A 22,892-nucleotide genomic window follows, 5' to 3' on the forward strand; every position below is an offset into this window, starting at 1 on the left:
GTTTTTCTGGGGGTCGCTGTAAAGGTTGTTGCAAAGATCTCCAGAAGGTAGTTCGCTTGCCGCCTCTGGGCCTTGGAGAGGTCAGCGCCTAACTGGGGTTGCCAGGGTCTTCCCTTTCGGGGATCTGTGGGTCCTGATCCAGATTGGGGGGATAAGTGTTCATTAGTAGACCTTCCTGCTCATGCCAGGGTTTCAAGAGGTTGATGTGATACACCTGCCTCTTTTTTTGCCAATCCAGTTGTTGGGCCTCAAAATTTACCGGGCCTACCTGTCTGATGACCTCATAGGGCCCTTGCCATCGGGCCAGTAGTTTGGACTCAGCAGACAGTATGAACACCAAGACTTGGTCGCCCGGCTCAAAGGTTCGCATCTGTGCGCCCTTGTTGTAGGTCTGGGCCTGCGTGACTTGGGCTGCTTGCAGCTTCTTCTGGGCCAGAGTCCCCGCTGGTTGGAGACATCCCTGCAGGTCCAGGACATATTGCAGCAACCCCTGGGTCGGCGAGGGAGCCTGCTCCTACCTCTCCCTCATCAGGTCCAGGATTCCTCTTAGTTGCCGGCCATACAACAGTTCAAAGGCGGAAAATTGGGTGGAGGCCTGGAGTTCTTCCCATATCACTAGGAGTAAGGGCGGGATCAACTAATTCCACCTCAGTAGATCTTCTGGGGGGAACTTTCAGAGCACGTGCTTAATCGTCCGGTTGAATCTCTCGACCAACCCGTTGGTCTGTGGGTGGTAGATCAAGGTCTGGAGCTTCCGGATCCCAAGGATGTCATAGACCTCACGGAGAAGTTGGGAGGTGAAATTAGTCCCCTGGTCCGTGAGGAGTTCTCGGGGCAACCCCACCCTCGCAAAGACCTTTACTAGCTCCCCCGCGATGGTCTGAATCATGGCGTTTTTCAGGAGGATGACCTCTCGAAAGTGGGTGGTGTAGTCCACCAGGACAAGGAGGTAGCAGTACCCCACCACACTCCGCTCCAGGGGTCTGACCAAGTCTATTGCTACTCTTTCAAATGGGGTCCCGACCAGAAGGAGGGGTACTACGGGGCCCGCAGAACGCTGGCTGGGGCTGCCCACTGACACTCCAGATGGGAGGCTCAATATTCCCAGACTTCGCGGTGTACACTGGGCCAGTAGAAGCAGGCCAGGACTCGGGCCAGGGTCTTGTTGAGGCCCAAGTGGCTCGCGGCCGGGATGTCGTGTGCCAACTGAAGAACGGATCTCCAATGGGCCCAGGGCACTACCAATTGGGTGCGGGGGATTCCGGTCTGGGAATCCTGTTCCACTTGATACAGCTGGTCTTGTCGTAATTCAAACTGTGACCGCTGTGCAGCCCGCTGAGGGTCAGTCACCACCCTGTCCACAGCGGCAATTGACCGTAGGTGCGGTTGAGGGTGGGGTATTCTCGTTGGTCCTGACAGAAGTCACTCCCAAGATCCCCCGGGATTGTGCGGGTCATCCTCTGTCAGAGAGGTCTCTTCCTCCTGGGCTCCCGGGTTGCTGGGGAGGCCCTGGACGGGATCCAGGCTGTCATCTTCAGGGCGAGGCCCGTGGTTGCTGGGGGTTCCCTCTTCCTGGGCCACCTCTCCCGGAGCCCCTTGGAGGCCTATCCTCTGCAGTACCCCAGCGAAGTCCAGCCAGTCCCAGCCCAAGATAATGGGGTATGGTTGGCAGGCCGCCAGCCCTACCAGGAGCACCTGGGTGACTTGCCCAATGGTCAGGGGCACGGAAAGCGTGGGATAGGTCTTCAGGTCTCCATGAATGCATCTAAAACTGATCTGCCCAAGGACCCGTCCGTCTTCGGAGACCAACCCCTGCAGAATGAGGATTTGGCCACACCTGGAGTTGACCAGGGCCTTCAAATGCCTCCCCGCCATGTCGACCATGATTGTGGCCTTTGGGGTGGTCGGCCTCCGGGTTTGCCCCTCCCTGGCATAGACCAGGCCAAAGGAGGAGTCCATTGTTGGATACTGACATCGCAGTTGTCCCATCTGGCTGCAAGTAAAGCAGGGCCCCACGTCCCCCAGGGTTACCTGGTCCGGTTCTGTGGTCTCCTGAGGCTGATCCCCCTGGTCCTTGGTCAGTCCTTGGGGGTCTGTGGGGTCCGAGAGCCATCCAGATCTGGGGGTGACTTCAGCATGGCCCCTGAGTCCAGTGGGGCCGAGTGACTCACAGTGATTGGAGTTGGGCTAACCCTTCGGAGCTAGCCCACCCTGGGGTGGGGGCGGCTGGATTCTCAGTGGCCAAAAAGTCCTCCATCAGTCTCACTGCCCCATTCAAAGTGGTGGGGCAATGTCTCATCATCCATGTCCTTCCCCAGGCGGGTAGGATGTACAAGAACTGCTCCAGGGTGACTTGCTCCGCCAGGTCAGCTGCAGAGCATTGTTCCAGCTGGAGCCAGTGCCAGCAGGCGTCTTTGAGATCCTGGGCCACGGCCTGAGGATAGGCCCTGGGGAGCATGCCTTCCCTCGGAACCGGCACCAGAAGGTTTCGGGGTTAACGTTCAAAGCTTCCAGGATAGTGGCCTTCATGGCCCGATAGTCCCGTGCCTCATCGTCTGTGGGGGCCCGATACGCCGCCTGGGGAGTTCCAGTTAGGTACGGGCCAAGAGGGTGGCCCATTGGTCCGAGGTCCAACCTGCGTTACAGGCCACGCACTCAAAAGTAGTCAGGAGGGCCTCGGGGTCGTCCTTGGGCCCCAGCTTCATGAGATGGAGCGGCAGCAGGGCCGGGGCCGTGGGTCGGCCACAGGTGTTGCCAGGCTGGCTGGGTCCAGCAGCAAGGTACCCAGTTGCTGCGCATACTGTCACTGCAGCTCCTGCTGCTGGGCCCCCAGTTCGCAGATTAACTATTGCTGTTGCACCCCCAGTATTTGTAGCAGCTGCTGCTGTGGCTGTAGCTGGGCTGCCCGCTGCTGCTGCTGGTCAGTCCGCCACTTCATAAACTTGTCAAAATCCATTTTTCCTTCAGACACCAGACTCGAGTTGCCGGTGCATTGTCCTAGCAGCGAGCCCCCCTTTTGTCAAGGGGTGAAGGTTGCCTGCCTTCTCCACCACATGTAGGCTGGTGACTCCGCCCAGCCAGGGCATTGTAGCCCTTCCTCAGCTCAGGCTCCGAAGGCCACAGCATCTTGCTCCAAAGAGAGTTAGCAGGTTGCAAGAGTCCGTAACCCCCGGCCCCCAGGCGGGGCGGGGCTGGCAAAAAGCCTGTAGACACAAACCTTGGTATCCTCTGTTGTGGCAGGCGCAGAGGAGCCAAGCACTCCCAGGGTGGCTAGGGAAGGGGGCAGGGGGACGCAGGCCCACCCAACTCCACTGCATCCCAGCCTATGACCCTATCAGTAGCAAGCGGTTCTGCCACTGGGTCGGGGAGCTCCAGCCGCAATGCAGACGGCTGCCCCGGGTTACTTCCTCCCACCCTGAACCTGGGTACTTGGAGCGAGGAGTCTTCCTCCGATTCTCGGGGATAGGTGGGTAGAGGGAGTCCCACTAGTCCCTCACCATCAGCCAGCGGCAGGCCCAGAAACTCCTCAGGGCTGTCAGCGGATGGCAGTTCCTCCAGGTCACAGGGTCCCAGTGGGTCCTCCAGCATCCAGGGCTCAGGCAGCTCCGGTGGGTCCCAGGCAATGGGCAGCTCCTCTAGGTCGTGGCTGGCCTCGGGGGGACCCTCCCAGTCAGTGGTCTGCAGTAGCTCTTCCCAGTTGCCGAGGTGGCTATTGGGACGAGTTTCATCGTCCCATGATGCAACGCTCCTTCCCCCTCCCTTCTTCCCCCCGCTGTTTATGCCACGTGCTCACCATTGCTGTGGAGACATGGAGTCAGCTCAACTCTGCACTATTATTGTGAGCATCACAAATACATCGCAGCTTATCACTGAGTATTTTCAAAGTGGAGCAAGAAGCCGAAGCACAGTCAACTGCGATGCCACCGAGGCTGCCCTGCTACAAGCCATCAAGCAGAATAATTCCCGATTGCTGCAGGCCCTAACGCATCATCTGCAGTCTGTGGAGCACCTGTTCTAGTCCTGGGAAACAAGCAGACTGGAGGGACCGCATCGTTATGCAGCTGTGGGATGATGACCAGTGGCTGCAAAACTTTCGTATGCAAAAGGCCACTTTCCTTGAACTTTGCTCGGAGCTGGCCCCATCCCTGAAGCGCGTGAATACTCACTTGAGACAAGCTCTGATGGTGGACAAGAGAGTCGCCATCGCTCTTTGGAAGCTGACAACCCCCGACTGTTACCGCTCGGTTGGGAATCAATTCGGAGTCGGTAAATCTACAGTGGGCGCTGCCATGATTCAAGTGTGCAAGGCCATCAATAGACTTCTGCTATGAAAGCTAGTGACTTTGGGAAATGTGCAGGACATAGTGGACGGGTTTGCCGCGATGGGGTTCCCAAACTGCAGGGGGGCCATTGATGGCACGCGCATCCCTATCTTAGCACCTGCCCACCTAGGACCAAGTGCATAAACCGCAAGGGTTACTTTTCCATGGTCAGGCAGGGCCTTGTGGATCACAGGGGTCATTTCACCGACATCTATGTGGGGTGGTCTGGGAAGGTGCATGACACTCATGTATTTTGTAATTCAGGGCTGTTCTCTAAGATGCAGGCGGGCACTTTCTTCCCTGACCAAAAAATTCACATCGGCGGTGTGGAAATGCCAATAGTGATCCTGGGGGATCCTGCTTACCCCTTGCTCCCTTGGCTAATGAAGCCATACACTGGGCACCTTGACAGTGACAAGGAGTGTTTATTAACAGGTTAAGCACTTGCAGAACGGTTGTTGAATGTGTGTTTAAAGGCCAGATGGAGGAGTCTGCTCAGTAGGCTGGACATGAGTGAAAAGAACCTCCTGTCAGTGATATCTGCGTGTGTGATGTCTGTGTGTGAACCGAAGGGGGAGAAGTTCCCCCAGGGTTGGGCTGTGGAGGCAGAAAGACTGGCCGCCAAATATGAGCAGCCAGATGCCAGCAATACGCTGAGCTAACCGCGGAGCGCTTTGCATTAGGGAAGCATTGAAAACCAGGTTCTGCAATGAGATGCAGGACTGATTTCTGTTCCTGCATGTTGTTTGCCTTTGTGTAAGCGGGGGAATGGGCCCGCTATTGTGGGGATCTTTCCTTGCTTGTACAATACCCCGGTAGAATTGGTTAGCAAAAGGAACTGAGTCCCTGCTCCCACTCGCTTTACCCAGAGGTCCCACTTGACCTCTAAGGCTCCCCTCCTACTCCCCTGTGTGGTGGGGTGCCCGTAACCCCTACAAGGCTGGGCCCAGGATTTCTGGGGCTCAACCCCCAATCTTGCCATGGTCCCTTAGGGCAGGGGCTAGGGTGTCCCCACTCCAGGGTGCTAACTCTGCACGGGGCACTTCCCTGACCCACTGATCAGTGCATACAGTGCAAAGCAAGACAATTTATTAAACAAATAGCAATCAAATTAATTTAAAAAATAAGAAAAGAGTAAAAAGGAAACATCCCAACACTGCCCCCTGGCACCACAAACAGTGTCTCTGGGGTTCACAGTCTGTCACAGGTTGCAGGCCCCCTGTCCAGGCCCTGGCTATGCTGCAGGAATGCAGAGTCAGCACCCTGCTCTGGCAGTAGCCACACACTCCCAAAGTCCCTTTTGTTCTCCCCAGCTGCTCACCACACCCAGCTCCAGAGGGCTCCTGCCCCAACTCGCTCTGCTCCATGCAGCTGTGCTTCGCTTTCTGGGATGCCCCTCTGCTCTGCTGCTGTAGGTTGGGTCAGCTTGGCTCCACTTAGTTTTTCTGTGCTCCTCTTCCAGCCTTCCAGCTGCAGGCTGCCCCTGCTCACCCCAGCAGGCAGCTCCTGCTCACACAGAGGGCTGGGCTCCCCACACCCTCCTGGCTTTCTCATTAGCCTGCCCGCCCTGTCAATCAGGCTGACCTGAGTTGGCCTCTCTCCACTGGCCCTGGGGGCTGTCCGCTCCAGGGTCCTGCTTCCTCCAGAGATGGCCAATCAAAAAGACCCACTCAGTTTCAGTAAGGGGCTAACAGACCCCTTACATTTGCTCAATATCCCCCCTTCCCAATCGATATCTGTGCCCTCCAAATCCCTCCTGAACAAGATATGATTTAATAAAGAAACGTGTTGAAATGATGCAAACTTTTATTTATGAACATTCAATTGGGGCGGGGGAGGAGGGAGGTGTTCATTCACGGTCTTAAGGGGTAGCGTGGTTCTTTGCAGGCAGCTGTCAGCGGGGCCGCCGCTGCTTTCTGCTCGCCTCCACCGGGGTGGAGTGCATCATGTACTGCAGCCTGGCCAATCTTCTCCGAAACCTCTTTGGGGTGAGAGAGCGGCAGAGCAGCAAACCATAGGTGGAGGAGCGTTATGGAGGGGCTGCAGCGGGACCCTGTCCTGCCTCCGCTCCTCCTGAAGCTCCACAAGACGCAGCAGCATGTCTGCCTGGTCATGCATGATTCGCAGCATCTCCTGCGTGGTACTGCGATCACACACCTGCATTTCTCTGTGACTCTCCCTGTTCATGTCCATATTCTGGGACAAGGTCAGCAATCACACTCTGAGCTCTGTCTCTGCGGCTGCAGAGGCAATCATGAGCTTGCCAAACATGTCGTCTCTTGATTTTTTCCCCCTCTTTCTAATCTGCGATAGTCTTTCCGCAGCATTTCTAGAGGGTGGGGCCAAGGCTGAGGTGTCTACAGAACGAAAAGAAATGCACAAGATTGCCATTGTTAGCAGACTCAAGAAAATGAAACAACTGCACAATGTATAAAATACTCCCCATGCAGTGCACAAGGCAAACCCAGACCCTCATTCCATTCCTATCATCCCAGAAGGGTCGGCTTGCTGTGCCGTTACACAGATGGTAAGCCAGGGGCACTTTACGGTGCTATAGAGAGGATTCATGATCTTTAAAAAGCTCATTTCAAATGCCCTGTGTTAGAGGGGTGCCTGGGCAACATGGTTTAATTTGTATGACCGTTTTGTCACGAGGCGGCCACAGGGGATCTGAGGACAGCGCGGGGGGTTAATAGTCTCTTCTGAAACCAAATCAAAATAATTAAAGTGACTTGGTAGGACACTACAATGGGGAATACAGAGGTACAGGATATCAGCTGTACAGCTCGGGTATTTTAAACATGCGCCGTCTTCCCTAGGTGACCATGAGTGATATCAGTCTCCTGAGGGTCTCCTGAGAATGGCCAGGCAGACACGCTGATAGCTGGCCAGCAAGCTCCCAACCTGTCCCTTGAGACAGTGAATGAACACTCCCCCCCGCCCCTTCCTCCCATTACTTGAATGTTAAGAAATAAAGTTTTGCACCATTTCAACACGTTTCTTTATTAAATCATATCTTGTTCAGGAGGGATTTGGTGAGTACAGATATCATTGGGAGGGGGGATGTTCACCAAAGGCAAACAACATACAGGAACAGAAATCAGTCCTGCATCTCATTGCAGAACCTGGTTTTCAAAGATTCCTTAATGCAAAGTGCTCCGCGGTTAGCTCTCAGTGTAGTGCTGGCATCCGACTGCTCATAATTGGCGGCCAGTCTTTCTGCCTCCACAGCCCAACCCTGCGGGAAACTCTCACCCTTCGCTTCACACACATTATGAAGAACACAGCAAACAGATATCACAGAAGGGAGGTACTTCTCACTTATGTCCAGCCTAGTGAGGAGACCCCTCCGTCTACCTTTTAAATGCCCAAACACACATTCTACAACCATTCTGCAACTGCCTAACCTGTTATTAAAATGCTCCTTGTCGCTGTCAAGGTGCCCGGTGTACGGCTTCATTAGCCAAGGGAGCAAGGGGTAAGCAGGATCCCCCAGGATCACTATTGGCATTTCCACTCCCCCGATGTGAATTTTTTGGTCAGGGAAGAAAATGCCTACCTGCATCTTAGAGAACAGCCCCAAATTACAAAATACATGAGTGTCATGCACCTTCCCAGACCACCCCACATAGATGTCTTTGAAACGACCCCTGTGATCCACAAGGCCCTGCCTGACCATGGAAAAGTACCCCTTGCGGTTTATGTACTCAGTCGCTAGGTGGGCAGGTGCTAAGATAGGGATGTGCATCCCATCAATGGCCCCCCTGCAGTTTGGGAACCCCATCGTGGCAAACCCGTCCACTATGTCCTGCACATTTCCCAAAGTCACTATCCTTCGTAGCAGAAGTCTATTTATGGCACTGCACTCTTGATCCACTGTAGATTTACCGACTCCAAATTGATTCCCAACCGAGTGGTAACAGTCGGGAGTTGTCAGCTTCCACAGAGCGATGGCGACTCTCTTCTCCACCATCATAGCTTGTCTCAAGTGCGTATTCACGCGCTTCAGGGATGGGGCCAGCTCCGTGGACAGTTTGAGGAAAGTTTCCTTTAGCATACAAAAGTTTTGCAGCCACTGGTCATCATCCCACAGCTGCATAACGATGCGGTCCCACCAGTCTGTGCTTGTTTCCCTGCACCAGAACCGGCACTCTAAGGACTGCAGATGACTCATCACAGCCTGCAGCAATCGGGAATTGTTCTGCTCAATGTCTTGTAGCAGGGCAACATTGGTGTTGTCTCTGCTTCGGCTTCTTGCTCTATTTCTAAAATAATTGATGATAAGGCTGCAATGTATTTGTCACGCTCACAATTATAGTGCAGAGTTGAGCTGGCTCCATGTCTCCACAGCAATGGCGTAGGGAGTAAAAAAACGGCGCAAAAATACTTTTTCTGTTTGTTTGGGTGGGAGGGGGAGGGAAAAAGTGTTGCATCCTGGGATGATGACATTCGTCTCAACAGCCACTGTGGCTAGTTGCACTGTGGGATAGCTACCCACATTGCACTGCTTTGCAATTCAAATTAAGACTGGTCAGTGTAAACACAAGAGACCAGTGCAAACAGCGTAGTGTGTACATGCTGCTGCGATTTCTAAAAATCGGCTGCTGAAAGTCAAATTAAAGAAAGTCGACTTCCTGCGGCAGTGTAGACATAGCCTTTATTTAAAAAACCAAACCAAACCAATTCATCTTGCACTTACAAAATAGGGTTTTACAAACCATAAATATTAGTTTAGGTCCTTAAAACCTTACATATTTACACAATATATTTGCACACACAAATTCTTTTTTTCCCTTGCACTGATCTAATTATTTTTACACAGCTGTACACACATTACATTCCCTTTTATACATTTGGAGGCAAAGTTCCAATTAAACCCTTTTTTCCTTTAGGGATTTTAACTAAACCATACAAATTCAAATTATTTCAGTCAAGATTCACAGACCATTCCTTTGGGGAAAAGGGCCCATTTTTCCTTCAGAATGGCTGCAAAGAAACCAAGAATTCTTTTCCTATAGCATTTTCCACAACTTTCAATTTCAATTCTCTTAACTCTTCTCTTTTCCTTTAAATCACTTACTTTTGCCTTCAGTTTACTATATCTTCTCAGAGTGCTGTGTTTATCAGCTACTGTTTTTACTGAGCTGATTCTAATGTATTTTATTCCTTTCTTAAGGTGGCATATTGTTCTTGTAAAACCTGAGCCATCAAGTACCATCTTAGCAACATAGCCGCCTTAGTCTATGCTTTGTCAAAAAAAACCTTCTCACATTCAAAGTGTATCGAAAGTTCCCGCCATCAAAATCTCAGAAAAACAGAAGTGCCAGGGGAGGAAGTGGGAAGAGAGAGAGGAAAAGAAGCAGTAGCAGACAAATAAGGAAAACCTAAGCCAAGAAAAGTATAGACAGTAACAACAAATCTGAAAGTGGGGCTCCGTGGGCCAGAGCATCTGAACCCACACCCCAGCCCCTATCCCGGCTTAAATGACAGTGGCTCTGGTGTCCAGGGACTGTGCCTAAACCTTTGCAAAACCTACTTAAAGGGTGTAATTTCTTGTACAAAAGGCAGCACTTCCTGCTTTTCCTTGGGGATATTTCTAGACCATGTTTTCTTAAACATTTTCCCCAATAAAACATGAACAACAACTAACAATGACACTAAAACTTATATATATATAAAATATCAACTCCTGGAAGAGCAATAACAACAGTAATAACAGCCAAGCCTATACTCCTGTATCCTTCAGAGTCTGTCTGGTTAACCTGGTTACAACAGTGATGACACCCAGACTCCTGTATCCTTCAGAGCCAGGGTAGACAAAGTCCTATATCCTTCAGAGTTTGCCTGGTTAACTGAGAAAACAAACAAATAAGCAAACAAGAACAAACAAATTTTTAGATCTTCCTCTATACTGCCAGGCTTACACTAAAGCTGGTGGTATGCACACCAGTTTTTACAATAATTGTGGGATACTGCTATACTCCCCCTTCCACATTCTCCACCAAAATGTTATACTTGTAAAAGAAAAGATTAGCAGGATCTTATTCAGGGGGACAAGGCAATATGCTGTGTTTATTGTACATGTAAGGATATTAAAAAGCAGTCACATTCACACACACATTCATACTCAAGAAGTTCTGCAAGCTCTTGTCATATCATTACCAGTCCTCTTATGTGTTGCTTGAGCCAGCCTAGTGGCCAACTAGGCTTGGCACGAGGAGGGAGCCAGGCCTCTGTCAGTCACGAATCCGATGCTCCAAGATGGCAAATGCAGAATGAGACCCCAAAGTTTCCGTGTTTTTACCCATCTTTTATACTTGCTGGCTCTCATGTAAGTCTATGGGCCTTGCTGTGTCATGCTGCCTCTGGGTTCAGTATAATTGTTAATCACCAGCTCATTGAAAGCATGACTATTCTCTTATTTCTGTACTTTGTTTGTTCCCAGGGTGGATCCTTCTGTACTTTAGGGTCATTGATAGGTATTCTTCGGCTTTCAGGGTTAGGATGGCAGTTGCTGTCTTTTCTCCCCTTTCTGTTGTTAAAGTAATTTAGGTTGGTGTCTTTTTATGCCCTGCACATACATTCCTCACGCACATAAAGGGAATTAATCAAGATGTTCTTAGGTTCAATAGTACAAGTTTCAGGAACGAGCTTACTTCAAGAAACTAACAAGATGGAGTCCACTTATGCCACACTAAACAGTACTATACCATTATCATAACAGTAAAGGAAAAATTTCTCTCTACCTTTATCTCACTTCTACAATAAAACAAAGAGTCTACATCTGATTTGTTTGCACAGCTCCTGGGGAGTGCTCAGACAGTGACATTGCAGCTGCAATCACAGATTTATGTACAAAGATCCAACCAAACAAAGTCATTTGGACGAACGCATATGAGGAAGATTTGATAAGGTAAAGAACCTTGTCTTAAAAGCCTGTTCTAGCTAGCCTGGATTTTGATAAACTGCTTGGACTATGTACAGATGCTATCCTAATGCAAACAGAGGAGGATAACAGGAAGCATCCAATTGCTTTCTTAAGCAAAAAATTGACACCAACTGATAGAAAGATCATTCGCCATTGATCTGGCTAAACAAAACTAAAGGCTCAAATTCCAATTTCTACTCTGGAGGCTCGTACTTCAAGATTTGATATGGAAATTGTGCACATAAAGGGAAAAGAAAACATGGTGACAGATACTCTGTCCAGGAAAAAGGGCCCTGACTTATTGCCTCCGCATCAGCCAGTGGCAAACTCTCCTTCAGCTTTGTAAGGGAGGAGATGTGACTGTGTGTACCCCTGTGTTCTCCCCTTTTACAGGGTGCTTGTGTGCTTTGATGCCTTGTGAGTATCATTTGAAAACTCATAATTTGCTGACCATTGTTGCCCTGGTAAAATAAGTGTGACAACTCTGTATGTAAAGTTATAAGATTCTACTGTACGGGAGTACTAAAACATGTTCCAAGTTCAGGAAGCGGCCACAAACCAGTTCCTCAGAGACAAAAGAGAAACTGCTAGACATCAGCAAAATCAAATGGACCATTTCTGGTTAAGTGGCCTCTCAGCAGGAAAGAGGATGTGGGTGAAAAATCTATATCTTTAGAAAGAAACAGCTTAGACTCTGTGGGGCAACGGGCAAAGTTTTCTAGGCGTAAGCAAAGAATTCCTACTGCTTAGCCTGGGTTAGCCCTAAAGGATATATAGAGCTCGCTTACTATAAAAGCTTCTATTACCTTTTGAAACTTAAGATTGGAACTCATTTGTGTATCTATGTTTGCCTGCTTTAACCTTGTAAATAACTTTTGTTTCCTTTTCCCAGTTAACACATCTTTAGTTAGTTTATTATAGGATTGGCTACAAGAGTTGTCTTTGGCGTGAGATCTAAGGTGCAATTGACCAGGGGTAAGTGGCTGGTCCTTTGGGGCGGGAAGTAACCTGAACATTGCTGTGATCCTTGGTGGAAGGGGCCATTTATCTCAAAGGTAGGCTCACCGGGTGGTGAGACAGGTCAGCATGCCCACAGGGATGGTCGGTGATTCCATGTTAAGGCTACATAGTGCCTGAGGAATTTACACTCGATAATTGGTGAGTGGAAGTAGGGAACTCACAGCCAGTCTGGGGTTTGTGCCCTGCTTCCTCGCAGTTTGCCCTGAGGTTGGTATTCTCACTCGTGAGCTGCTCCAGACAGACCTCAGCCCACCCAATAGGTACGGGACCAGAGAACTCAGAGCCAGTTGTTTGCGTTGATGAGCCCTCAAGACACTGCAGCCTCTCTCGCGAGCACTGTGCCCCCCACTGGGATCTGGGGACCGTTCCTGGCCAGGGAGACTGGTTTCGGCTGGAATGGCTCAGAGAATGCCAGCTCATTGGAAGGATGGCCCAGTGGTTAGGGCATTATCCTGGGACTCAGCGCGACTCAAGGACCTCTTGATGTCAAGTGGCAGAGGGCACAGGGCTACGGAGGGGTTCAGGGATCCCCTGGGTTAATGCCCTGTGAGGTTTCTACCGAAAGCCGGTGCCACAGTGGCCATCCTGACCATTGCACGATGTGTGCCTGGAGCACAGGGGAGGTGTTATGCAGCTAGACTGACTATATGTTCTCCAGGTGTGTGGGGCAAGATAGGCCACCCCAAAAGTGAGCCCCATACTCCTGGCTGGCAGGGGGGGAATAGACGTTGGTTGTGTGCGCATCGGTTCACAATGGACGCCACTGGCCGACTGAGCAAAATACTAATCACGGGGGCTGGAGGAAAAAACAAAAGCAGGCAGAGTTACCCTGCGGCAGCGTAAGACAATGAACTTTTGACACTAGACGTGGGGTGCAAATGACCCCCAAGGGTTCCTTCAGTCTGCGAGGACAAGCTGTCACCAGGCTGGAAGGGATCTCAGCCACACTGGTTGCAAAGGCTGGGGAAAGATCAAGGATTATGCGTACGCTGTTGTGAAGGGGACGGGGAATGCCTTGGGGGGTAAGTCTCTTCTCTAGGAAGCATGTGATGTAACGATTTGCTTGCAAAAACAACGAGAGTTCGGTGGCACTTTAAAGACTAACACATTTAATTTTAGCAGGCATAAGCTTTTGTGAGGCTCAGCTCACTTCATCAGATGCAGAGGTAGAAATGAGAAACATAGGATCACCATATAAATATACAAGTCGTTCTTACTCACTGCCACTTGAATTGTGGTTCTTCGATGACACACTTGTCCCTGTTTGCATGAGAACTCAGTCAAAGTGACAGCTGCTCAGCCAAGCCGGGACCTGAGAGCTGAGCCCTGCACCTCGTGTGTTCTTCTCCTCTGGGAGCGGCAACCCGAAAAGCTTTGCGATTGTGCAGCAGAGCAGGGGCTGGGTGCTCTGGGGACGCCCTGGGATCCATCGTTACCCGCACAGAGAGCGAGGCCTGCAGAGGCCTGGTGGGGAGGGTTGGTGCTACCAGGGGCCAGTGGGGTTGGGGCATAGACAAAGCTTCCTGGGGCTCAGGGTGGGTGGGGGCGAGTTGTCTCACGACCTTGTGTACCCCCGGGCAGCACCATGCTCAGAGATGCAGGTTCCGTTCCCTGTTCTGCTGCAGACTCGCTGGACCAGTCACTTCGTCCCTCTGATCCCCGTCAGCCCCCTCTAGGCTCCACACATTAATGGCTGTGAGGTGCTCAGACACAAGGCCAATGGGAACCAGAAAAGCTAGGGCAGAGTCATGTACCAGGACCTTGCGTGGGGACTGGCCCGCCAGGGCACATGGGCCCCTACTCTGTCAAGCAGCGCCAGCTGGAACTATGAAGAGCTGCTTCCCAGGCGCACGTTGCACAATTGCTAGGCACAGTGACTCACCGGGGACTTCCCACCAACGTGGCCTATGTTGCCCCCCAGCTCCTGGCTCTACCAGGGCCCCCTCTTCCCAGCTGCTCACCTCTCTGTGCCTCAGGTGGAAGCTCCTCCCTGCACGGTGGTGGTTGTCCATCTGTAACAGAGACAGCAGCTGCGCCCTAGAAGCACAGAAAGGCAGGGTCTGAGCACACACATCTCTGGGCGATACTGTACATCTCACCCAGTTTCCCTTGCCCGGGAGAGGAGGAGAACTCAGCACCCCACACCCCTGCGGGGCTGAGGTCCCGTGTGAGAGGAATCAATTGCCCTTGGGATTTCCCTGAGCCTGCCACCGGGGTCAGCCCCCCCATCCCGCCTCTCGGGAAAGACCCGCTGAAAGAGACAGCTCATGCCACACGCCCCAAAGAGATCAAGACTCATACTCAGCTGATGCCAGGTGCCATGGCCTTTCCCTGAAGCATCGTCCCATCACCGTGATGTCTCCACCTGGGCAGCAGAGTAACCAGCCTGGCGAGGGCCGTTAGAGACGAGGATCAGGACCATCCAGAATGGACACACAGCAGGGCTCACGTGCCCCACACAGCCTGCCCTGTTCAGCAGGTGGAAGCTGCAGCCCCAGGCAGAGCCAGCCCCAGCCATTGCATCAGCCCAGCCTGGATGTGACCCACGAATGAATCCAGGCCCACATGCAAGGCTGGCTCTAGGACAAGGGGGGATTTTGCTGAGAGACGGGACAAATTTTGAAGCGTTCTCCCCCTTGGCAGGCTTTGGGCCAGGCAGGCATAACGAGGCAGCCATGGCAGAGCAGTGGGAGACCCAGCAGCACAAAGGGGAAGGCAATAGACACACGTGACTCAGATCAGGAGGAGCTTACAGAACTGCTGAGCGCTCAGCCGCAGATGTTGAAAATTAATAAAGATGAATCATAGAAGAAGATGATTAGGGTTGGAAGTGCTTCACCCCCTCCTAGTGAAAAAATAATGAATTAAAAAAAAGATGAATTCTGTTCCAACAAACAGAATTTTATTCTGTAACAAAAGCGGTGCAAAAACAAAACCAAAAACCCCTGTGCAATCTAAAGACAAATACATTAAAAGCGTAATTTGTTGAGAGAACAGAACTTGCAAAGGGGAAAGAACATGCTTGTCTATTCAGCTCCCCACATGCTGAGCTGGGAAAGCTATGGTCGGTGTATGTGAAGCTGGGATTGTCTTTAATGTCCCCAGGATAGAGTGGGCGTAGGGATGCCCTGTGATGTGTGGGTATAGGGAGGGCCTGGTGGAGAGCTCTCAGGGGCTCCAGAACTTGAAGGAGGCAAGCCTGGGATTGTTGAACCTGCAGGTCCACCAGTCTGCAGCATCTGGGTTGGCTACCTGAGAAGCCCCTTTACGTCTGGTGCGTCTCCCTCTCCTTTTCCTGTTGGGCCTTTCTCCTCTCCACCCTTTCCGCCAGGCCCTGAGCTCCCAGTCCAGTGCAGCAGCAGCAGGCAGGATCTCCTGGGACATGTCCTCAGGAGTCCTCTTCTTTCTCCTCCTTCTCAGGCGCAGGCAGGGACGGAGGGGGTGACCCTGCAGGCTGCAGTGGCAGCAGCTGCAGATAATACCCCCAGAAGGACCATTGTCAGCGCAGTCACTGCAGGAAGTGAAACTTAACATACTGAACTCACTCCCATGCTCCCCTAAAGGGGTAAACACGACCTTCTCACGCCTGCACTGCATCCGTTCCAGCACCAGCCACAGGGAGCATGGCCTGCGGGGGGTGGGGAAATGAGGAGGGAATTGCTCAGCTGCATGATTCTAGTAGTAAATGGCAATGGCACTGAGTACCTGCCCCATTTCCCACAGGTGGTGGTGATTTTAGTGGATCTCTCACTGCTGAGGGTAACAGGCAGAGAGTGCAGCTGCTGCTGGCATCCTGATGGCACCCGGGCTCGTACACTGCTAACCTGTGCCCTGCTGCAGTGCCCGCTGAAGTTACTGCTGAATGGCGTGGGAAAGCCTCCGACCGCAGAGGAAGAAATAAGGCAGCCCTCCCCAGAAGCTTCAGCACAGGATTGCAGAGCACCTGCCGGAAAGTTTTGTTGAGATCTCTATGGAGAATTCAAGGGACATCCATGTGTCCCTAAACAAACTGCTCCGCATCCCCCGCCACCCTGCAACTCCAGAGGGGAATGAAAAGCAGATGGTAACTCTACTTCTCTGGGTTGTACCATTGCCTCTTCTCGTACGAGTCAAGCAACGAAAAGTCAAAAGATGTGTCCTGCTACTCTGGCAGGGGGCACCCCTGTAACTGCAAATTGATTACACATTTACCAGAGTTTCTTTCTCCTGCATCAGGCTCGCCCGGGCTAGACTGGCTTGCTGCACACCTGGATTCCGCAGTTGCCTGTCCCCCCTGTCTGCCCCCCCCCCCCGGCCACTTCCTCCTCCTTGCTGGCCACAGCAGGGGCCTGTGACTCAGCTCCTCGGAGGGATCCATGATGCTGGGGGAGTGCGGGTATCTGCTGCAGCTCCTTGGCTTTCACGCGGCACTGCTGCTGGTCCTTGGTGTAGCCTTGCTCCTGTGTCCCTCGAGCGATCCGCTCACAGATGCCCACGTTCCGACGGCTGGATCGGAGCTGTGCCGGCACAGCCTCTGCTCCTCACAGACCCAGGAGATCCAGCACCTCCCGTGTACTCCAGGCAGGAGAGCATCTGCAGCGTGTTGCCAGCATGGTTAGCTGCCCCCTGCAATGGAGCTGCTAGGTGTGTTTGCCAAACTGGGGCACCCAGCAAAGGCCTGTCAAACATTCGCGGGGCTTTAAAGGGGAAGAGGGGCTTCTGGCTGTGGGGTAGTGGAGTTGACAGCGGTGACCAGAGCAGTCAGGGCGGGGCATTGTGGGACAGCGTCTGGAGGACAGTTATGGAATGCAGTACCCACACTCGCGCTGCACTGACCAGAGCACATGGGCGGGGGCTCTCCGCTGCTCGGGGTGGTGGTGTTACTACGTTGCCATAATGGGGTGCAGCGCAGCGCAGGGTCGCCCAGGCCTGGGTCCTGCCCCGCTGAAGGGCTGCGCGGGAGACATGTAAATATTTGCTCTGGAGCAGAGACAGGCGATTGGAGCCAGCCCCCGGCTGCAGGGCGGGAGCGCTGGATCCAGCTTGGGTCCGAGAGTTGCATCTCCACGTGGACCCAGGGGGCAGTGCTAGAGCGACCCATTGCAGAACTGGGGAGCCCTTCATGGCGTGGCCCAGGCAAGCAACCTGAACCAGGCAGCCCCGGCTCCTGGCCAGAGCACTGATGCCTTCAGCCAGGGCCTACGTGCATGCAGTGCCTCAACAACAGTGCAAACCAACAGACGCCAGGCGAGGACTGGCCCTAGCATCACTAGTGTGGGACCTACACAGCTGTAAGCCTGCGAGTCTCCTGACAGCCAGAGACCCCCCAAAACACAAGGGCCGAGTTCCGCGAAACAACCCCACTGATGCCAAAAGCAAATATCTTGTTGATTGCCACAGGGCCAGGATTTCCAGCCAGATCTGTCTCTTCCCACACATGGTGGTGGGAGGAGGGTGGTCGGGCTGCGTGACCCTCCCCTTTATGCCAGCTGCGCTGGAGCCAGACTCAGCCCCATGGTGTCCGCAAACAAGTCTCTGAACCATTACAACGTCAAACCACATTCAGTGCAGCAGTGAGAGGAGGTTTGGGGGCTGGGAGACGGGGAGAGAGTATACAGGGGGTGCCCTTCCCTTAGCTGACCAGTTGGAAGGAGCCCTGAGCACTGGCCTCGCTCCTTCCAAGGTCTCTGGCTGTACTTTTCCCGGCTGTGGGGTGGCATCACTCCCTCAGCTCTGGCCTGCAGAGTCCTGGGAAGGATCTAGCGGGTGCTGGCGGGCTGCCCGGGCTGGGATGGGAAAGGGGACAAAGTGCCAGCCTGCTGCGTTAACACCAGCCCAGCCCACAGGGCAGGGCTGAAGGGGAGATGAGCTGGGTGACGGGGAGGGAAAGTCGGGGGATGGAGTAGGAGCATGAGGGGCAAGACAGGGACGACAAGGGGAACTGATGGAGCCCTGTGACAAATTCCCCCAGTGCCCCCAACCCCTGGGATAGGCCTCCCGCCACCAGGACTGGCCCCCACCTGCCACATATCCCAGGGCAGCCCTCCCTCTCGCCCATGCCCCCATGACAAGCCCTCTCCTCACTGCATGGTCCTCATCCCTCCACCATGGCCCCTGAACAGCCCATCTCCCTACATGTCCCCAGGGCAGCCTGCCCTCTGCCCCATATGCCCCTAGTAGAGCCCCCCACATGTTCTTGAGACAGCCCTCCCTCCTCCCAAGCCCCTGGGACAGCCCTCTCCTCCCCCAGCATGCGTGAGCCTTTGGCAGCTTTGCTGTGTGGCCTGGGGCCCCTGCACCCTCGCTCAGGGGCAAGGAGGGCCCTTCCCCTCAGCCTAGGGGCACGGGGTTGCTCTGCTGCCTCCCACCCCAGCCCATCCTGGCTGGCCCAGTCACTGAGCTACGCGGGAGCAGCAGATGCCCAAGGGGGACCTCGCTGCTGAGCAGAGCTATGTGCCATGGGATCCCGCTGCCCTCAGGCAGCTACGTGGCTGGGCAGGGAGTGAAGGAGCTGCCCCCAGACTCTGCCAAGGGCACCCTGGGCCTAGAGTACATAGCACAAAAGCAGATGCCCTGGGGAAGGCTGCTGTGGCTGGGAGCCCCTAGGGAAAGTCGGGGAGCGGGGGAGAAAGGTCACCAGGCCCCTAATGTTGCACCAGCCCAAAAGGTCACAGAGAAGGACATGCCAGGGTGGCTGAGTCACGCAGGGAGCGAGAGCAGAGGGTGGGGAGCTGAGACACCAATTCCTAGGAAAAGCCGCAGACTGTTGGTCCTGCTTGCTGTGCTGTTTGCATTGCAGAGCTATTGCCAAATCCCTGCCCTCACGCCAGGGTCACAGCTAGGGCATTTTAGCCCCCCGGGGCGAGCAGGCAGATTGGCACCCCCACCAGTTTGTCCCCTTCGTTTCTCTGCCCCCGTGGCTTTGCGCCCTGGGTAGCTGCCCTGCTCGTCCCGCCCTGACCACAGCCCTGCTTCACACAGATGCAGTGCAACGGACTCGGGCAGCAGCACCGGTCCGGCAGCCGGGCTGTGACCTCAGCTCCCAGGCCCCGGGGTGAAAATCCTGTCTCTTCCCGCTTGCCAAGTGAACATGGAAGTAGTAGCCAGTGGCTCCAGGCAGCGCACAGCCCCACGGGCGGTGACTTTCCAGAGCTGAGTGGCCAGCAGATCTTCCACTGTAGGGTGACGTCCGCTGCGCTGGCCTTCACTGACTGCAGTCACAAGGCCTTTGGCCCCACGAGAGCAGAACAAGCCAGGGCAGAAGGTAGTCTCTGGAGCAGGGTGAGAGTCTGCACCGAGCTCCGGGAACGTGGCACCAAACTCTATGCCCAGGCTGACATGCAGGACACACAAATCCCAGGGAGTCCGTTTCTCTGATATAGGAATGCACCCCTCCTGCCAGTGCCCCATCCCTACCCACCTGTTGCCAGACAGGAAACACCCGGGGATGGAGCCCAGTCACTGTCCACATTCTGCGACGGCCATAGCAAATCTCCGCACACCCTGCGGATGGCCCTCTCGCTGCCGATCCTCATGGTCAAACTGGGCTGCTCACCCAGCTCCCCTCGCTAGACTCCCTAGAGCATGAAGCAGAAGCGCGGATGTTCCCTGCACCATCCCGCGGAGGGATCTGGGGCTGACAGTGCAGACCAGGTCAGCCATGGGCTGCCAGGCTGGGATCTGCAGCCTCCAGAGCTGAGCCCAGGAGCATTTACTGCCCGGGCTACAGGACTACCTGCCCAGCCGGAAACAGCCGCTGACTCAGCCCTCTGGAATGTGCTGGAGGCAAGGACCCCCCTCCTGGCAAATCCTCAGCCCGTGACCCATGGCGAAGATCAGCTCTCAAACAGTGCAGTCAAGCCAGCTCTGCTCCCTCCTTTCCAGCCTCTCCATTCCCTGCACCCGCTGGATGCTGCCTCCCTCCTCCATCAGCCTGGCACGGCCCCACCCCCTGGATCCTGCCAAGACCTAGTGCAAAACATCCCCCTCTTTGTTTTAAGAGCTGCTGCAGCTGGGCTCTGAACACCATCCTGCCCTGCGCCCCCAGCTCGCGCCTGGCCGGCCAGTCCATCACACAAGAGCCTTCCCCTCCGCATCTCCTGCCTGGAACAGCCTGCCTGTACCTCCCTGCTCGGCATCAGCATAACAGGGAGGACACAACTCTGGGGCCCCCATCTGTGCACACAGCTCTTCTCTGGGCCAGTGCCATCCGAACATGGCTGCCTGCCATCTCACTAACACACACAGGGGCGGCTCTGGCTCACAGCTCCAGGAGGCAGGTCGTCCGACTGACACCACGCTAACTGGGAGCACAAATGCCAGGCCGCTCACTGTGGCCTGAGCCTCGGCACAGGATTTCAGGATGATTGGTGTGTTCTTGGTTCCGGAAACGATCCTGTTCCAGCTCCTAACGGCGGATTAGGAGAAAGCGCCGCTTGTGCCTAGTGGTTAACGCAGCTCTCCTGTCCCATTGTTATGGCACCGGTTAGGAATCCATCTCCATCAGGACAGAGTACCCCAACACTGTGCCAATGCACACCCTGCTCTGGAGAGAAACGCTGCTCCCCCCAACACTGTGCCAACACACACCCTGCTCAGAACAAGCCCCGTTACCAATGCTGTGCCAGTGCATGCCCTGGTCCGGAGAGCCCAAAGGCCGTTTCTTCTTGGGTAGGTTTGCTGTAACTCCCCCTGTGTGTGTTTGAGAGTAGCAGGGATGTGTGGGAATTCAGGAGCACTCGGAGGTTTGCTTTCATTCAGCGAGGGATGGGGCTGGGACCCCTCTGTATGTGCGTGGAGGGCTTGGAGAGCCATGGCAGCCTCTGGGACAACTGGGAGCTCTGGTCGTGCAGAGCCCCTGATGGCCATGGACTCCAAGCTAAGCTCTGCTTCTGCCACCCCATCACCTCATGCTCCATTTCCCAGCAGTGTGTGAACAGTGCTGGGCCTGCCTGGGCCCATGGGAACAAGGGGGGGGTTTGCCTTAGCTATCTGGGACCTACGCACCTGCCAAACACCAGGAGTCTTGCCTGAGGAACTTAGCCGAGCCCCCCAGGAGTTCTAGGCTTGACTCTGGAAACGCAGAAGGCTCAGTCTCTCCTAGGACCAAGCCTGTCCTTCTGGGCCCATCAGTCTTGAATGGCATACCCTGAATGGCACACAGGCTTAGGAGCCGGCTCCCATTCCTCTTCCGCGGAAGCAGCAGACAATGAAGACATTGCACCAGACCCCACGGTCCAGTCCGGTACAGGCGTGGAAGCCAGTCTGGAGCCCCAAAGGCGTGCCAGATTCAGTGCAGGCAGGGAAGGACTTGGATGTCCATGGAAGCATCTGGAGCAAAGACATGGAGTTTGGGTAACACCTTTCCTTCGGTCTAGCTTTGCAAACCTGCCTAGAGGGCAGGGACAACGCGAGGCTCCATCCAGTGTCTGGTTACCAGGAGCTCAGGACCCGTGGTGGTCAATGGGGGGAGTTCTCTTCATGTGCATGGGGCACTTCACCTTCGGTAACAGGTGCCCGCAGTGCTCCTACTCGGATCTGCTGGAACTGTGCTCTCCTGGCCCCGAGAGGGGACTGTGTGTTGTCTCTAGCTTTCCTGGATGACTGATTCCAATAGAAACATCATAGAAGCCCTGGCTGTGGTTGAGGCTTTGTACTCCTAACTGGGACTCAGGCCTGCTGTTCTGTCAGCAGAACCCAGTGTAGCTTCCAGCACTGGCTCTTTGGGTGCAGAACGGAGTTACAAATAAACCCTTTCAGTAGCTTAAGAGTTCAAATGAATTAACCACTGGGTCCTTTAAGAAATTTAGCACCACATTTTTGTTCCCAATTACCTGAAAAAAGGAATAATGCAGACACTTCAGACTTCCCTGAGCTCTCCTGCACTGGCTATGTTTGAACAATTTATTTTGAGGGTTAAATGGAGATGGTTTGCTATTGTCCTTCACAACTGAAAGTTTCTCCTGGGGAATTATGGGCTTTTCCAGAGCACGCCACAAAGAGCTCTTTCAAAATTCCTATGAAGAAACTTCACCAAGTCAGTGCTAAGCTTGGGAGCACGTATAAAAATACATTGCCAGGATATTCAAATTATCCCCAACCCAAAACGTATAAACCCAGGCAAGTCAGAGCAGAGATTACAGTGAAAAGAAATCCAAACATGTCAAGGGATGGAAAGGAGCCAAACTTTTACTCCTGTTGTGACACCGTGCAGTAACCAGAGCACTGATTTTTAAAGAGAGAAGGTGGGTGAGGCAATATCTTTGGACCAGCTTCTGTTGGTGAAAGACAAGCTTTCGAGCTTACCCAGCAGCGCTCTTCTTCAGGTCTGGAAAACTCATTCAAGAGTGTCACAGCTACCCCACTGATTTTTAAAGTCACATTTGACTCCCCCCGCTCCTCGCGGTGTCACTGCAGGGCAGAGTTAAGGCTATTTGGCAATTGGTTGCCCTAGCTGGGCATTTGTTAGCATGGACACATGATGGCTAGAAATAGGGTAACACTTTATTCTTGAGCTAAGTGAAAGCCCGGGCTGTCTTAGGGTGTAATTTGTCACTTATAAAAGGAGCCCCAAATGGCTGAGAACTCACAAATTTGATAGTAACAGACTACAAAATCCACTGAGGATTGGCCGCGCAGTGATT

The 22,892-nt window shown here is 53.6% G+C and overlaps 1 long non-coding RNA gene across 1 annotated transcript; it reads right to left on the reverse strand.

The window, feature by feature from the left end:
• Positions 1 to 6,157: 6,157 nt before the first annotated feature.
• LOC137141618 (uncharacterized) lies at positions 6,158 to 19,994 on the reverse strand. Its single transcript, XR_010916685.1, has 3 exons — positions 19,670 to 19,994; positions 14,232 to 14,307; positions 6,158 to 6,679 (listed from the first exon to the last, which is right to left on the reverse strand). It is a non-coding gene; the product is annotated as an uncharacterized lncRNA (long non-coding RNA).
• Between the last annotated feature and the right edge of the window lie 2,898 nt (positions 19,995 to 22,892).

Source organism: Emydura macquarii, unplaced genomic scaffold (genome assembly GCF_026122565.2).
Source record: "Emydura macquarii macquarii isolate MOO-44397 ecotype Brisbane River unplaced genomic scaffold, CSIRO-AGI_Emac_v2 contig_67, whole genome shotgun sequence".
Classification (NCBI taxonomy): domain Eukaryota; kingdom Metazoa; phylum Chordata; order Testudines; family Chelidae; genus Emydura; species Emydura macquarii.